Source organism: Cetorhinus maximus, chromosome 10, assembly GCF_964194155.1.
Source record: "Cetorhinus maximus chromosome 10, sCetMax3.hap1.1, whole genome shotgun sequence".
NCBI classification, from domain to species: Eukaryota; Metazoa; Chordata; class Chondrichthyes; order Lamniformes; family Cetorhinidae; genus Cetorhinus; species Cetorhinus maximus.
Genome location: NC_135888.1, coordinates 111,322,339 through 111,340,004, shown reverse-complemented (window position 1 = coordinate 111,340,004; position 17,666 = coordinate 111,322,339). Strand labels below are relative to the sequence as shown.

The 17,666-nt window shown below is 42.5% G+C and overlaps 1 pseudogene; it reads left to right on the top strand.

The window, feature by feature from the left end:
* Positions 1-15,949, top strand: part of LOC144685345 (organic cation/carnitine transporter 2-like) — a 44,636-nt pseudogene extending 28,687 nt beyond the window's left edge.
* Positions 15,950-17,666: the final 1,717 nt, after the last annotated feature.

Genomic DNA, 17,666 nt, shown 5'->3' with positions numbered 1-17,666 from the left:
ATAACGAGACAGAGGAGCGTGAAACTTTAGAGACACAGCAAGACTAGGCTTAAAACAGCAAGAGAGAGGAGCAACAGGGCAACCAATCCATCTGGAGATGATTACGTTTGAGGTTCTGCTTTCTTAATTTAGCTCCTAGTTACTCATAGTCCCTATGCAGAACCTCTTTCCTAGTCCTATCCATGTTGATGGTACCATGACAACTGGCTCTTCCTCCTCCCACTGCAAGTTCCTCTTCAGCTCCTGCTGATGTCCCAAATCCTGGCACCAGGCAGGCAACACAGCCGCCTGGACTCTCGCTCTCAGCTACAGACAACTGCATCTATCCCCCTGACTATACTCTACCCTACTACCACTACATTGCTGTTAACGCCCCCCAGCTTGAATGGTTTCCTGTACCACAGTTCATTCATCCAGCCCGCAGCCCACACTTTAATCCATATAAGGTGCAAGAACCTTGAACCTGTTGGACAATTGCAAGGGCTGAGGCTCTTTCATTTATACCATCTGGGTCCTCAGAACTGCTTCACTCACAGTCACAACCTCCTATCCCTGAGCACTGGCCAAAGCAGATTGACCCTAACATAAGGGGTGCGATCGCCTCCTGAAACAGGGCGGAATTTTCCGAGCCCACTGGTGGCTTGTGTGGAAAATATTGCGTGACCTGCTTCACAAAGGCGTGAAGGCAGTTCGCGATCGTCCACTCAGCCCGCCGACGGTAGGCCGCTTTTCCCGCCATCGGTCGGTGGGGAGCTAATTGTAATACATTAGCATATAATTAAAAGGCCATCCCGCCGGGCTTTTGGAACCCCACCGTATTGTCCATCCACATCGGCGGGAAAGCACGTCAATGTGTTTCACAACAGCACACATGCGACGTGCACTTGGTGACCTTCACTTTGGGGGAACTGAGATGAGTGCGCAGCAGCGTTCTCCACAGCTCACCTGCTGTTTACAGGCCTCAGGGGTGCCGGGGGTGGGTTGGGGGGTGGTGGGGGGGGAACTGATGCCTGGCCCCAGAGGCAACTGCTGAGGTGGGGGGGTCAAGTGCTGCCCTGGCACTGCACCCCATGCGCAGGCAATCAAGATTGGTGGGCAAGGTAAGCGAGGGAGGGGCCATGCATTAGGGACACCTGTACAAACTGACCATGCCTCTGCAACTAAGAGATCAGGCACAGCCACAGCGACATGATTGGGGTCAGGCTCCTAACCTGCCCACCCATGCGAGGAATGCGGAGGCACCAAAGGGCCACCTATCACTCCATACCTTATCCCACCCTCCCCAACGCACCCCACACTACCACTGCCACCCTCCCCCCACCCCCGGCACAGGCTTCGAGTCCGCAATCACTTTATTGGACCGCGGAGCAGTTGGACTGCACACATTGTACAATCTCCTCGCCAACGTTGGCCATGTATCAGTCACTGCTGGAGGTGTTCACAGCCCCTTGCAATTTCAGCATCCCAGTTGGGACCTGGCTCCCCCATGTCGCAGGTTGACAGGGCAGCCATGCCGTGCACTCATCTCTGGCCATCCGAGGGGTGGCCAGCACTCTTCGGGAAGCATTAAGGGGCAGTCATACAGGGCCAGGAAAGGTGCTAAATACAGCCATGATAACCACCTCTCTCTGTCTCTTTCATTCTGCAGGATGACCACGTCAGAATCATGGATCCTGGTGACCTAGCTGTATGCCTAATGGCCAACAGAGATTGTAGAAGATGGAAAACAGAACAACTGAGGCACCCAGTTGCGCAGAGGCTGGATCAGCAACCTCATGAAGAAGGGGCAGCAGGGGTTCCCGCCCAGGAGCGACAGCAAGCCATGGCTGGTCAGCGCCAAGCGACAGTGAGGTTTGTAGATGCCGCATTATCCTCCACATTCCTGCAGATGACTAAGAACCAGTGTCACCAATGACGCGCATGTCTAGGGACCTGGTGGATCACATCTGCCACTTACTGCAGGACTTGCTGCCAAGGGGGCATGGAGGGCATCCACTGCCAGTGGCTGTGAAAGTAACCGTGGTGCTCAATTTCCATGTCAGTGGCTCCTTTCAGGGCTCCACAGGTGACCTCTGTGAGATTTCACAATCTACCATCCACAAATGCATCCACGAGGTCATAGATGACATCTTCTCCATGGCACACAACTTTGTGTATTTCGCCCAGGGCTGGGATTCGCCCTGATCTCAGGATTCTCACAGGTGCAGGGTGCAACTGACTGCATTCATGGTGCTCAGGTCTTCGTCGCTACACTCAGTGGACTTCATCAACTGCAAGGGCTTCCACTCACTGAATGTGCAACTGGTATGCAACCACCAGAAACACATCCTGCAGGTATGTGCATGGTTTCCAAGAAGTGTGCAGGACGCCTACATCCTGAGTCGCTCGCAGATCCCTGCAGTCTTTCAGGGTCCACAGAGGCTGCAGGATTGGCTCCTCGGGGACAAGGGCTACCCGCAGAGGCCATGGCTGATGACACCCATGTGGCGGCCTCAGACTGCAGCAGAGCGGAGCTATAATGAGGCTCATCCGGCGGCTCACAACTTAGTAGAGTAGACCTTCGGGATGCAGTTCCAGGATGCCTAGACCAGTCTGGTGGAGCCCTGCAATACAGTTCACAGAGGGTGTCATGCATCGTCGTCGTCTGCTGCGCCCTTTACAACCTGGCATTGCAATGGGGAGAGATGCTGGCTGAGGAGGAGGTGGAGGAGCTGCACGTCTCCTCCAATGAGGAGGGCGTCGATGAGGATGAAGGTGAGGGGGCCCTCGGTCATGACAATGATGGAGATGAGCCCCTCACACTGGCCAGATGAGGCAGGCACACTCAAGAGGCCCTCAAAGCTGCCAGGTTTGTGGAGGATGATGATGACATGCAGTGTGTTGTCCCCATAGATCCTCACATCGCAGTTGTGAATGTTTGACTCCAGTCTGGCTTATGGCAGCGCCAATATCCCCTGTGAGAATGTTCCTGTCATGGAGATGCAGTGGAGGCCCTAATAGTCGCTCAATCACAGGAGGATGAAGACAACATGCAGTGAGGACACTCCATAGATCTTCACATAGCCTCTGAGAATGTCTGACTCTTGTCTGGCTAAGGGCAGCTCACTTGTGCCCCATGATCAGGGCCATCTCAGAGACGCAGCCATGAAACTTTTGACGCATCTGATGCTGTGTCCACCTTCAGCACCTCAGCCCTTCAGGAGCTGGTGCACAGCATCACTGGTCGCAGATGCTGATGTGATGGGGGCCAGGCCCACATTAAAGGTGCTGAGAGCACGCAGAGAGAATGAGTGAACTCTGTGGCGACTTCCCACTACATTCTGGCAGCAATGACCAGCACTGTCGAATTGCAGGCATCAGCAATGTTTCCAGGGAGTGTGAGGCCGGACCATCTCTGTGGTCTGAAGGCTGCACAGAGCCTGATGTTGAGCTTCTTGAGTGTTGCTGGCCATGCAATCACCAAGGCAGGTGGAGATTAATCCATCACACTCTAGCTTGTGCCTTGTAGATGGTGGACGGGCTTTAAGGAGTCAGGAGGTGAGTTACTCTCCACAGAATTCCCAGTCTCTGATCTCTGCCACAGTATTCATATGGGCTGGTTCAGTTCAGTTTCTGGCAGATGGTAATCCCCAGGGTGTTGATAGTGGAGGATTCAGCGATGGTAATGCCATTGAATGTCATGGGGAGATGTTTGGATTCTGTCTTTTTGGAAATGGTCATTGCCTGGCACTTTTGTGGTGTGAATGTTTCTTGCCACTTATCAGACCACACCTGAATGTTGTCCACACCTTGCTGCATATGGACATGGACTGCTTCAGTATCTGAGGAGTTACGAATGGTGCTGAACATTGATGATTGTATGCATTCATCAGTGAACATCCCTACTTCATTGATGAAGCAGCTGAAGGTGCTTCCTTTCTGCTAGGTATGAATCCAACCAGTGGAGTTTTCCCCCTGATTCCCATTGTCTCCAGTTTTGTTAGGGCTTCTTGATGCCACGCTCAGTCAAATGCTGCCTTGATATGGAGGTATAAGTGGCAAGTTGGTGAAGGTACATTAAAAGATATGATGGGAGATAAGTAATAGCAAACAGATAGTGGTGGCATAGTGGTATTGCAGGCTTCACCACTTGATTTCAGCTCTTTGTCCATGTGTGGAGCAAGGCTGTAATAAGGTCAGGAGCAGAGTGGCCCTGCGGAACCAAAACTGAGCATTAGTGAGCAGGTTATTGCTGAGTAAATGCTGCTTGACAGCACCATTGACGACATCCCTTTGCAGCTGATTAAGAGCGGACTGTTGGGGCAGTAATTAGCTGCTTTTTGTAGACAACATCATTTAATTCATGCATGGTATGTAGGCATCACTGGCTAGGCTAGCATTTATTGTCCATCCCTAATTGCCCTTGTTCAGAGGGCATTTTAAGAGCCAACCACATTGCTGTGAGTCACATGTAGGCCAGACCAGCTAAGGATGTTAGATTTCCTTCCCTAAAGGACATTAGTGAACCAGATGGGTTTTTACAACAATCGATGGTGGTTTCATAGTCATCATTAGACTTTTAATTCCAGATTTCTTACTGAATTCAATTCCACCACCTGCACCAGAGCATTACCCTGGATCTCTAGTCTAGTGGCAATGCCACTATGCCACCACTACCTGTTTGCTATTACTTATCTTCCATCATATCTTTTAATGTAACTTCACCAACTCGCCACTTATACCTCCGTAATGTTCAGACTTAAGAGCCTTATCTAGGCTTAACCAAATTGCTTTCAAATTCAATATAAAATTCATCATATTAGGATCACTGCCTGAGAGGCTCCATTACTGCACGTTTATTAATTACACCTTTCTCATCACACAATACTAGACCTAAATTGGCCTGTTCTCTAGTTGGTTCCACAATACAGGTAGAGTGTCTCAAACCCGCTCATCCAAAAAACAGCTATGTCCAAAAACCAGACATTTTTTAAGCTGCCATGCATGAATTTTTTTGTTACCATTTTATTTTATTCATTCATGGGATGTGGGCATCACTGGTTAGGTTCAGAGGGCATTTTTCTTAAGAGTCAACCACATTCCTGTGGGTCTGGAGTCACATGTAGGCTAGACTGATGAGCAGAGCAGATTTCCTTCCCTAAAAGACATTAGTGAACCAGATGGGTTTTTGTCACAATCGACAATGGTTTCACAGTCATCATTTGGCTTTTAATTCCAGATATTTATTGAATTCAAATTCCATTACCTGCTGTGGTGGGGTTTGAACCCAGGTTCCCAGAGCATTATCCAGCCAGTGACGATACCACTACACCACTGCCGGTAAAATAATGACATAGCTTACTGGCATGATGGCCTAGGTGCTGTATTGGCACGGTGGCATGCCGACTGCGTGAGCTGGTCTTTTCCCGTGCTATGTGTGGTCCGAGTGGCCCCTGACTCAACCCAGCCTGAACTGCCCAACCTGAACCGCAAGAACTGCCGGAACTGAAAACTGGCAGGATCCAAAATCCGGCAGGGACTTGGTCCCGAGGCTGCTGGTTTGCCTACAGGTGGAAACTGATGTTATGTTTTCAGATGATGTTGCTGAGGGGCAGCATATCAGTGAGAAATACATGGAGGCCGAGGATCGATCCTGCGGAACACCAGAGGTAAAGCTGTGGGAGCAGGAATAGAAACCATTGCAGCTAATACTCTGGCTGTGATTAGACAGATAAGAATGGAATCAGGCATGCACATCCTCATCCGGCTGGATGATGGTGAAAAGGATTTAAAGGAGGATGGTGTGGTTAACCATGGCAAAGGCTACAGACAGGTTGAGAGGGATGAGGAGGGATAGTTTACCTTTGTCATAGTCACATTGGATGTCATTTGTGACTTTGGAAAGAGTCATTTTGGTATTGTTGCAAGGGCAGAAACCACATTTGAGGGATTCAAACATGGAATTCTTGTAAAAATAGGAACAGATTGGGAGAGATGGACACTTTAAAGTACTTTAGAGAGGAAAGGGTAGTTGGAGATGTGATGGTAGCTTACGAGGATAGTAAGAGCAAGGGTTGTTTTTGGGGGGATAGGGGTGGTGGTGAAAGATTTGAAGAAGAGAAAGAACCATTACCAAAGTCAGATAATATGGGGACCAATATGGGGAGGGAAAGTTGGTGATCAGCACTTTTGTGGGAACAGGATCCAGGGAGCAGGAGGTGGCCTCATGCACAAGGTGAGCTCAGAGAGGACATAAGGGGAGATAGGGGAGAAACTAGGAAATCATACAAGCTGAACCATATCTGTTCAAGTCTTCTTCCCTTTGACTTAAGGGAGTGGAGTTAAGGAACATAGAGAGGGGGGATTGGCCTTGATGGGTATTATTGGAGACTTTAGCATCAAAGGTGGATCTGTGGGTACAATTGAGCAAAGCAACAGCTGAAGAAATGTTGTGGTGAACATGGTGAACATGGCCAAAGGCTAGGCTGTTGGGATTTTCAAATTGCAGTTGCAAGTGAATTGGAGGGTAGTTTTCTCTAGCAACAAACATCCTCTCACATCCCCTCTCTATCTCTTGCCAAAAACCTTACATACAAACATACATATTAGGAACAGGAGCAGGCCATATTAATATCTCCTAGTCCTTGTACCATCAGTTAATGGGAACAGTTTTTACTTGTCTACCTTATCCAAACCTGTTATAATCTTGTACACTTCCATCAATTCTCCCCACAATCTCCTTTGCTCCAAAGAGAACAACCCCAACTTCTGCAACCTAATCTCATAGCTAATATACCTCATCCCTGGAATCATTCTGGTAAATCCCTCTGCACCTTCCGAAGAACTCTCACATCTTTGCTAAAGTGACTAGAATGAGATGCAACATTCTAGTTGTGGCCTAACCAGACCTTTATGAATGAACACAAGGAAAACTCCAGTTACATAGGCTTGGTTACCTAACAATTGTTAGGATACATAAAAACCTAATAATACATGAGAAGTCAATAGGAGTCAATATGATGGAATCCAGACTTTAAGTCAGTGGGCCTATGGTGGGCTGTGTAATGGACTTTTTACTGCCCATGGTCAGTATTTTTGTATATAAGAGTTGTGTGTTTTCTTACCCTCAGGCTGTGTCCCCCAATTAAATAATTGCAGCAGAAGTTTTTTATGAGTTTCAAAATAAAGAATGCTATTTATTATCACACACTTACCATGAATTTTTAAAATGCAATATCTCACATACACTCACATGCACAAAGATTAGATACAGATCAAAGTGATATATGGTTACAATTTATAATTATCTCAGCTCTTTCATGGCAGGCCTGAATTTTACTTAGATGCAGTTGATGCTTTAAAGTTGAAATGGTAATGTAAAGGGTTCTTAGTAAGCTGTGGAGTTTCTTGTTAACAAATTTCCAGGAAGTTGGTTCTCAGGTGAACTTGAAGTTGAAACAAATTGGAAAGGGGCTTTCTCTCTGTTAGGATTTCCCACTTTCAAGGTATTGCTGTTTATTACTGTCAGGAAGATATAATAATTTCCATAATGTTATTGGAATTTATTGTAAAATAGAGTAATAGTTGGATGTATCTATGTGTGTGTGTGACTTAATTGAATTAGAGGCAGCTAATCTGGGTGCTTTGATGTAAGTAGCAAAGTTAGGTTTGAAATATTAATTAGGAAAATATGGGTGTCATGAAGCTTTTTTCTTTTAAAATAGTCGTTTAGTCTGCATGTTAGTCTTAATTGGATTAAAGCCAGCTAGCCTGGGTGCTTTGATATGTACTAGTTTGAGATGTGAACAGAGAGGTAAAATGTATTTGCATTTTTTGAATAGAATACTCAAGAAATGGGGTGAAGACTTTCTGCCTTTCTAGCAGCTACCAAGCAATATGTTTATATTACTAATAAATTTGGCACAATGAATGAGGTTTCATTTTTAAAGGGTAATGTTCAAAGAGACTGGTGAACTAATGAGAATTTGAATTCAATCAGCGGTGGTAGGTATAACTTCAGTAGTTTTCAGGTGTGCAGAGCAGAGGCAATATAAGATCAAAAGGCAGCTGCAAGCCTCCAACTGGCTCCACAGTGAAAAGAACCTCATTCTAAATTCGTAAGGTGAAAATGCTTTGCCTGGTGTTTGGTTAAGTTTATGGGTTGCTGTTGCCTTAATGGAGATTAGTTCGGGAATTTGTTAAAAGCTATGATAGTAGTAATTTGTAGCCATGTGTATATATTTTAACCTGTGTAAATTAATAAAATGTTTCAATTAGTTTAACGTAAAGCCTCGAGAACTGGTGGTTTGATTCCTGAATTTAGAGTCGCATCTCAAATATAACACTTAAACTTATAGGTTATGACAGTTGTTTAAAGTTTCCCTCTGGCATTTTTAAATAACTCTGCTTTACCAACTGCATGGGTCATAGCAATGGGAAGTTTTAGAATGTGAAGTGTAAAGGGAACATTTGCATTTTTAAACAAACTATAGAGGCTTGAATTCAAAGGAGAGGGTGCAACGTATCTTAGCCTGCAGAAGTAGTAAGAAATAGTGTGTTTATTTATTTTTCCCCAAGATTACTGGTGGAATTGGTATTATGATAGATTTTTTATTAGTAGAGGGGTAAAATGCAAAAGACATAGCGAAACAGTGGGAATTTGCATTCAAAGAGGAAAATATGTATGAAGAAGATAAGGCTCTTTGTAAGGCAGGCATTTTTGAGATCTAACAAGCGTGAAAAGCCTTTAGCATCTATGCCTCTGTCTTCAAAGGGCTAAAGCTAAGAAAACTCACTTTGAGTTCGACTTGTTCAGGATATCATGTCCCTTTGCCAGGGTCTTTTAAAATCTATGTGTCTTACTGTTGCCTTAGTAAAAGTGTAACTGGGAGTTAAATTAATTAGGAGATTTAGAAGTTATTATAGTAGTAATTTGTAGATATATGTATGTGCTTACAATCTTTTCTTTTATTATTATATGTTTAGTTTAGATTTATAAAAACCTCTTAAGAGTCAGTGGTCTTATTACTGAATTCAAAGCCCGTATCTCAAAACATGTAAATTGAAAATTAGTTGTGACAGTTATTTCATGCTTCCCTCTGGGATTTGAACAGCTCATCACTTACCATCTGCTGTGTCATAACAAAAATTGGGGGCTCTTTGTGAGATTTTTTGAAATTCCTTGATTGGTTTGGAGTTGCTGAATTTTAAGGTTACAAGTAAGAGAAGCTCTTTGACTTCAAGAGTTGGTGTGAGGTTTTTTTGTAGTAGTGAGACTGCAACATGGCTTTGCAATTGCTAAGTCTTGTCTGGGAGTTGAAGTTATAACTTTGGTTGATTTATAAAAGGTAAATAAAGCTAAGTTAATGGAATTGCCAGATAAGTTACAGTTAGAATTACCTACAGGCATGAGGAAATACGACATAATTGAAGGTGTAGCACAGCATTTGAAATTGGAAGGAATACCTGAGAGACTGAGTTCTCTAATGGGTGATTGATTGGAATGGGCTCAAATTCAGTTGCAAATAAAAAAATTGGAAGCAGAAAAAGAAAAGAAAGAGCATTTCAAAGGGAACAGGCAGAAAGGCAGGAGAGAGAAAGAAAACAAGAAAGGGGATTAGAAATGGCAAGGTTAGAAAAGGAGGAAAGATGAAAAGAGAAACAGAGAGAATTTCTGCTTAAAATGCAGACAGTTGAAAAAGATGCCAGTAGGTGAGGAAGGACATATTTCCAAATCAGAACCTAGTGGGGGGATGTTTAAATTTGTACAAGCTCTTTCAAAGTTTGAGGAAAGAGATGTTGAAGCATTCTTTATTTTATTTGAGAACAGTTGAAATGGCCACAGGAAAATTGGACATTGTTGTTACAATCCAGGTTGGTGGATAGAGCAAATGAGGTTTATGCTCTGCTTTCAGAAGAGGTATCGGCGAATTATGATGTGGTAAAAATAAAAAGGCTACTTTGAGTACATATGAGTTGGTTCCTGAGGCATACAGGCAGAAATTTAGGAATATGAGAAAACAGTCTGGGCAAACTTATACTGAGTTTGAGAGAGCAAAACAAAGTAATTTTAACCAGTGGGTATCAGCATTAAAGATAGAAATGACATATGCAACTCTTAGAGAAGTAATTCTTTTGGAAGAATTTAAAGATTCAATTCCTTCAGTCGTGAGAACTCATGTGGAGGAGCAGAGGGTTGAATCTGTAAGGCAAGCAGCAGAGATAGCTGATGATTATGAGTTAGTTCATAGAGTCAAACATTTTTTCCATCACCCTTTCAAATCGGAAAAGTATAGAAAGTGGGAAGGTGAAAGGAAGGTAGGTAGTGAGGGAAGAGAATGAGTAGGTGGAAATTCCCAGGAAGTTCTTTTATCAGAATGAAAAAGGATGGTGCTGAGGGTAGAGGTGACATTCAAAAATTGAGGTGTTTTTATTGTAATAAAGTGGGACACAAGAAGTCAATATGCTGGAAATTGCAGGGGAGAACTGTTGGAATTATTGGGGTGCAGAAAAGTTCTGGAAGTAAAAGTACTGTGGGTTCTGAGGTTCAAGTACAGGAAAAACCAGTGGTTTGTGCACAGGTAAAACAGGAAGAATCAGTGATAGGTAACGAAGTGGGAATGTGTTCACAATTTACCCAGGAGAATTCTGAGGAGCAGGTTGTAAAGATGTTTAAAGATTTTGTATGTGAAGGGAAAGTCTTTCCATGTACACAGAGTGGAGTAAGTAAAGATGCTAAAATTTTAAGAGCCACAGGGGCTAGTTAATCCTTAATGTTGTGGGGTAGCGATGTTTGTTGTTCAGTGGGAGTGTTGCAGGAGAAGGTAATAATAAGTGGGGTTCATGAAGATGCTAAATCTATTCCCTTGTGGAAGGTAAATTTAAAGAGTAAGTGGAAAACAGGTGAAGTGACAGTTGGAATGGTGGAAAAATTGCCCATCGCAAGAGTTCAATTTATCTTGGGTAATGATATAGCTGAATCACAAATGTGGGTCATGCCTATGGTAGAGGCGTCTTCAACAGAAGTGCAGCAGAGAGAGCATCCTGTATTGTTTCCAGATTGTGTGATAACAAGATCACAGGTTCATAGGTTGAAACAAGAAGAACAGGAAGTACAAAGGCAGGGAGAAGGTATTGAAGTCCAATTAGCTGACACTGTGTTTGATAACATTGTTCAGGAGGAAAGAACAGAGGACAATTCAAATGAAGTGTTTAACTCAAGGAAGTTAGTGAAGTTACAGAAAAAGGATTTGCAAACACAACATTTATATCAAACAGCTTACTCAGAAACAGAGACAAAATGTATTCCAAAATGCTATTACCTTAAGAGTAATGTTTTAATGTGAAAATGGAGGCCGTATCATGTTTCAGCAAATGAAAGTCAGAGGGAGGTACATCAGATTGCAATATCATTTGAATATAGAAATGAGATTCTGAAGATAGTTTATGAAATTCCAATGGGGGGACATTTAGGAATTAGAAAGAAGCAGGCGTTAATAGAAAAACATTTTCATTGACCTGGATTTCATGGTGATGTAGTCAAATTCTGTAGAGCATGTCACACATATCAGGTGATAGGGAAACCACAAGCAGAGATTAAGCCAGCACCTTTAATTGCAATTCTAGCATTTGAAGAACTTTTTACTAGGGTCATGATTGATTGTGTAGGACCACCCCTCACCCCCCATCCCCCACCCCACCACACTAGATGAAAAGTGGAAATCAGTACTTACTGACAATAATGGATGTGTCTACCAGATTTCCTGAAGCAATACCTTTGAGAAACATTACAACAAAGAAGATTGTGGAAAAGTTAACTAAATATTTGACAAGATATGGCTTACCTAAAGAAATACAATCAGGTCAGAGTTCAAATTTTATGTAGCAGCTGTTTAAGGAAGTAATGAACAGTTGGGGATAAAACAATTTAAGTCAATAGCTTATCATCCTGAGTCACAAGGGGCTTTGGAAAGATGGTACCAAACTCTAAGAACTATGATGAGAACGTACAGTCAGGATTATCCACAGGGTTGGGAGGGAGGAATTCCATTCTTGTTATTTGCTATTGGAAACACCCCTGATGCATCAACTGGTTTTAATCCTTTTGAACTAGTCTATGGTCATGAGGTAAGAGGACTATTTAATTTGATTTATGAGAAATTGGTGGGTCAAAATTCAGAAACCACTCTCCGGGATTGTGTATCAAACTTCAGAGAGAGATTTGACAGAGCATGTGAGTTGGCTAGGGAATATTTAAAGATATCATAGAAAGTGATGAAAGTGAAAGCAGACAGGAATGCTACAGCTTGGAATTTTGTTGCTAGAAACAAAATGGAAAACTTTCAAAAATTGGTGGTAGGCCAGAGGATTGGGAATTTTTTAGGAACCAGCTGCGGATGACTAAGAAGCTAATAAAGAGGGAGAAAATTGATTATGAAAGTAAATTGGCAAGATATAAAAACAAACAGCAAGGGCTTCTACGTGTATATAAAAAGAAAGAGAGTGACAAAAGTGAGCGTGGGACCCTTGGAGGATGCGACTGGAGAATTGATAATGGGGAACAGGCAAATGGCAGATAATTTAAATCGACATTTTGCATCGGTCTTCATGCTGGAAGAAACGATAAACATCCCAAAGATATCAGATAAGCAAGGAACTAATGCCAGGACAGATTTTGTAACAGTCCCTATCATGAGGGATAAAGTATTTGACAAACTAATGGGACTAAATGCAGACAAAGTCACCAGAACCTGATGGCCTGCATCCAAGGGTTTTAAAGGAAGTGGCTGCAGAGATAGTGGAGGCATTGGTCATAATATTCCAGAACTCACTGGATCCTGGGAGGGTCCAAGTAGATTGAAAAACCACTAATGTGATACCCCTTTCAATAAGGGAGGGAGACAAAAAACAGGAAACTATAAGCCAGCTAGCCTAACATCTGTCATTGGGAAAATGCTAGCGTCCATCATTAAGGAAGAAAAAGCAAGACATTTAGAAAAGCTTAACGCAATCAGAGTCAACATGGTTTTGTGAAAGGGAAATCATGTTTGACAAATTTTCTAGAGTTCATTGAGGATATAACAAGCAGAGTTAATAAAGCAGAACCGGCGGATTTGGATTTCCAGAAGGCATTCCATAAGGTGCCACATAAAAGGTTATTGCACAAGATAGGAGTTCACGGTTTTGGGAGTAATGTAATAGCATGGATTGAGGATTGGTTAACACACAAGACAGAGAGTTGGGATTAATGGGTCTTTTTCAAGCTGGAAAGAGGTAATTAGTGGGGTGCCACAAGGATTAGTCCTAAGGCCTCAATTATTTACTATCTATATTAATGACTCAGAGGAAGGGGCAGAGTGTAATGTATCCAAATTTGCTGATGCTATCAGAATAGGTGGGAGGGTATGTTGTGATGAGGACATAAGGAATCTGCAAGGGGATATCGACAGGTTGAGTAAGTGGGCAAAAACTTGGCAGATAGAGTTTAATGCAGGAAAGTGTGAGGTCATGCATTTTGGTAGGAAGAATCAAAAGGCAGACTACTACTTAAATGGGGAGAGACTTCAAAAAAGTGCAGCACAGAGAGATCTGGGTGTTCTTGTGCATGAAACACGAAAAGTTAGCATGCAGGTGCAGCAAGTAATTTAGAAGGCAAATGGAATTTTGGATTGTATTGCTAGGGGGTTGGAGTTTAAAAATAGGGAAGCCTTGTTACAACTGTGCAGGGTGTTAGTGAGGCCGCACCTGGAGTATTGTGTACAGTTTTGGTCCCCATATTTAAGAAAGGATATACTTTCATTGGGGGCAGTTCAAAAGAGATCCACAAGGCTGATTCCTGGGATTGAAGGTGTTGACTTATCAAGAACGGCTAAACATGTTAGGCCTTTATTCATTAGAGTTTAGAAGAATAAGGGGAGATCTTATTGAAATGTACAAGATTCTGAGGGGGCTTGACAGGGTAGATGTTGAGAAGATGTTTCCACTAGTGGGGAATCTCGAACTAGGGGACATAGTTATGGAATAAGGGGACGCTCATTTAAAACTGAGATACAAAGGAATTTCTTCTCTCAGAGGGTAGTGAATGTCTGGAATTCTCTATCCCAGGGAGTTGTGGAGGCTAGATCACTAAAAGTGTTTAAAGAGGAGGTAGATAGATTTTTGAAATATCAGGGAGTTGAGGGCTATGAGGAGCTGGCATGAAAGAGGAGCTGAGGCCTGGGGCAGATCAGCCATGATCTTATTGAATGGCAGGGCAAGCTTGAGGAGCCGAATGACCTACTCCTGCTCCTATTTCTTATGTCCTTATGTTCTTAGGACAGATTTAACTATACATGATGTGTCTATAGAAATTGCATCTTTGGTAAGGCAACATCCTTATAGATTAAATCTGACAAAGTTATCAGAAGTACGGAAAGAAATTGACTTCATACTTCAAAATGATATCATTGAGTCTAGTTGCAGTAACTGGAGTTCACCTATTGTACTGTTACCAAAACCAGATGGAACACAACTGTGTGTGGACTATTGAAAGGTGAATGCGGTGACAAAAGTGGATTCATATCCTATACCAAGGTTGGAAGATCGCATTGAGAAAGTGGGACAATCAAAATTTATCACAAAGATTGACTTGCTAAAAGGGTATTGGCAAGTACCGTTATCGGAGAGAGCAAGGGAGAAATCGGCTTTTGTGATGCCAAATGGATCATATCAGTTTAAAGTCATGCCACTTGGCATGAAGAATGCATCTGTGATATTTCAAAGACTGACAAAGTAATTGCAGGTCTGATCAATTGTGCTGTTTATATTGACAACTTGATAGTTTTCAGTCCTACATGGGAGGAGCATTTACGACCTCTGGAAGAATTATTTACTTGATTACAAGGAGCTAATTTAGTGATGAACTTGGCTAAAAGTGAATTTGTAAAAGCACAAGTTACATATCTATGCTGTGCCATTGAATGTGGTAAGGTGGCTCCAAGAGATGTGAAAGTCAAGGCTATCGTGGATTTGAACAGCTCAGCATTTACCACCTGCTGCGTCATAACAATTACCTTGGCTGCTTGTGTGACTTACAGCTAGTTCAATGGCTTTCAGTGTAACGCTCTGTAGAATAGCTTCTAGCTGATTTAAAATCAGACAACAAAATGGTTTCCTCATCATGTCACTTCAACAAGCTCAAAGTCCTTTCTCCGAACAAATGGTGTCGATTATACACGCTGCATTGTTGTTTGGCAGATTGAGAGTTTGAGACAAATAGGGTCTTTGTGTTTGGATGACCCATTCAATTTGGCAATACCCTCTTGGATTACTTTCAGGAAAAGGCATTAATTCAACATCAGTCTGGAGTGTTCCTTTTGTCCGCTCTTGAGACAGGGAAGCAGTCTCAATCCACAAAGGCAGTCAGGTGGCCATTGGTCAGCCATCTTTTTCAACCTTTTGAGTTCAGTTTTACAATATAAAGTTTTGACTAAAAATTCATAATATATGGGAGTATGACTGGTAACATTGAAGTAGGTAGGATGGAGTCAGCACAGAGCATCGACGAACAGCTGTCCAGGTTTGGAAACAGGCGCGACGGTAATGATCTCCAATAATGCCTGTTACAGATTTCCTTTTTGCTTTTAGAACTTTGCTTCATTTTAATTATTATCCATTGTTTTCTGTTTCTTATTTATGCTGCTCAATCATGGCCTCTGGGAGATGCATATGCTAGGCTGTGGTGACATATCTGCAGTTGGGATCTTTCACACAGCTTGGTCTGTGATTTATGTTTAGAAAGCATTCACCTTCCTTATTGAAAGTTTTTTTTGAAATGAAGACAAAAGAATCATTTATTTCAGAGTGGCAATAATAGGCAGTGAAATGAAAGTCGAAAATGACTCACAATACTGTTGTCCTTGACCTGGTTATTCTCTTCTTACAGGATCAGAACGTCTTGGGAAATCCCTTCATGTTCTTTTTGGTGCACTAGGGTTCTGCATTTCTTTTGCAATCGGCTACATGGCCCTGCCTTTGGTTGCATACTTTATACAAAGCTGGCCGATGTTGCTTTTCATCCTGTCCCTCTCCAGCCTGCTGTACGTTCCTTTATGGTGCTAGGTAGGAATTGAAACTTTAACCTGGGTAAGCAACAGGTAAGAACTTTTATTGCTGTTAACTTCTGCCACTGATTCCAACCAAGATAAAGAAAATGTGAGGTTTTCTTGAATGAGGGTAAGGGTGGGGTTTGGCATTAGCAGTGTAATAAAGAGGTGTAGTGATGTCTCCTTGACTGTAATGAGATGTTGGACATTCAGCAGGGGCTATTTTTACCATCAATGCCTAGGAGTGACCAAAAGGAATCAATTGTTGGGCCATTAAAATACCTGTCCAATTTTACCAGATTGAAATCAATGGATTGAAAAATAAGTGAGTTCTAAAATGGGCAGGTGATCATAACAGATCCTAACAGAATAATTTTGAGGTAGACAGAAGTTAAACTGCTGAAACTGACCATAGCTGTGATAATCACCTATTAGAACCTCAACAAGCAGGAAATTAACTGCTTGATTCTGAGAAGACACAAAGCAGAAGTGACCTATAACATAAATCAATCTATTGGAAATTTAAAATTAAAGCCAAGGATATGCAAAAAGCCTGGATATCAGAGTCAGAAATGACCTTCAATGTCAATCAGTTAGGTTCCAGATAGTTAGCAATCCCTACACACGGGGAGGCTGAGTTAGGGTCTTGTTGCGATGTTGAGGGTTGTAGATGTCCCAACAATGAGTATATTCAAGGCTGAGCTATGTTTTGGTCTGTCAGTTAATCATGGACATAGGGAACAGATGAGAAAGTTGGGTTAAGGCCAAGGATAAGATATTGAGTGGTGGAGCAGGTTCAAGGGACTGCCTGGCCTACCACTGCTCCTAATTCTTAAGTTTAATGATCTTATGAATAAATGGCACTACAGAGCCAAATTATGTCATTGGTGACTTAAAACAATTATTACCATCATAGTAATAAATGTGCGTAATGTACATATCTTGTGGTCTTCTCCCACCAATGTGTACTTCTCACGTTGAGGCTGTGAACCACATTACGTGGCCAGCGTTCTCTGAAACCAGTTTCTGGGATGAGGTGCAAAATCCTGCTTCAAGGTATCCCTAGGTAGGCTATTGATGGTATCTGTACATTATAGCAGGACTTCCTTATTCTTGAACTCCAATTCCCTTGTGCTACAGGCCAACATGCCATTTGCCTTTCTGTTTGCTTGCTGCACCTGTATGCTAACTTTCTAGGTGACCTTCCACAAACCTGAAACGTTAAGAATATAAGAATTAGTAGCAGAAGACCATACGGCCCTTTGAGTGCGCTCTATCATTCAACATGATGTTATGACACAGCCGATGGTAAATGCTCAAATCCAAAAGGGAAAGTTGAAACAACTGCCACAACTTGTTTTGCAGTTTATATAAATTTCGAGATGCATGCCTTGAATTCAGTAGTAATAAGACCACCAAGTCTTATAGGTTTTACAGAACTAGATTAAACTTTTATTAATAAGAGAAATGGTTTTTAAATACATACATAGATCTGCAAATTACTGCAATGGTAATTTCTAACTCCCAGTTATACTTCTGTTAATGCAGCAGTAAGGCATATAGATTTTAAAAGGCCCAGGCAAAGAAACATGATACCCTGAACAA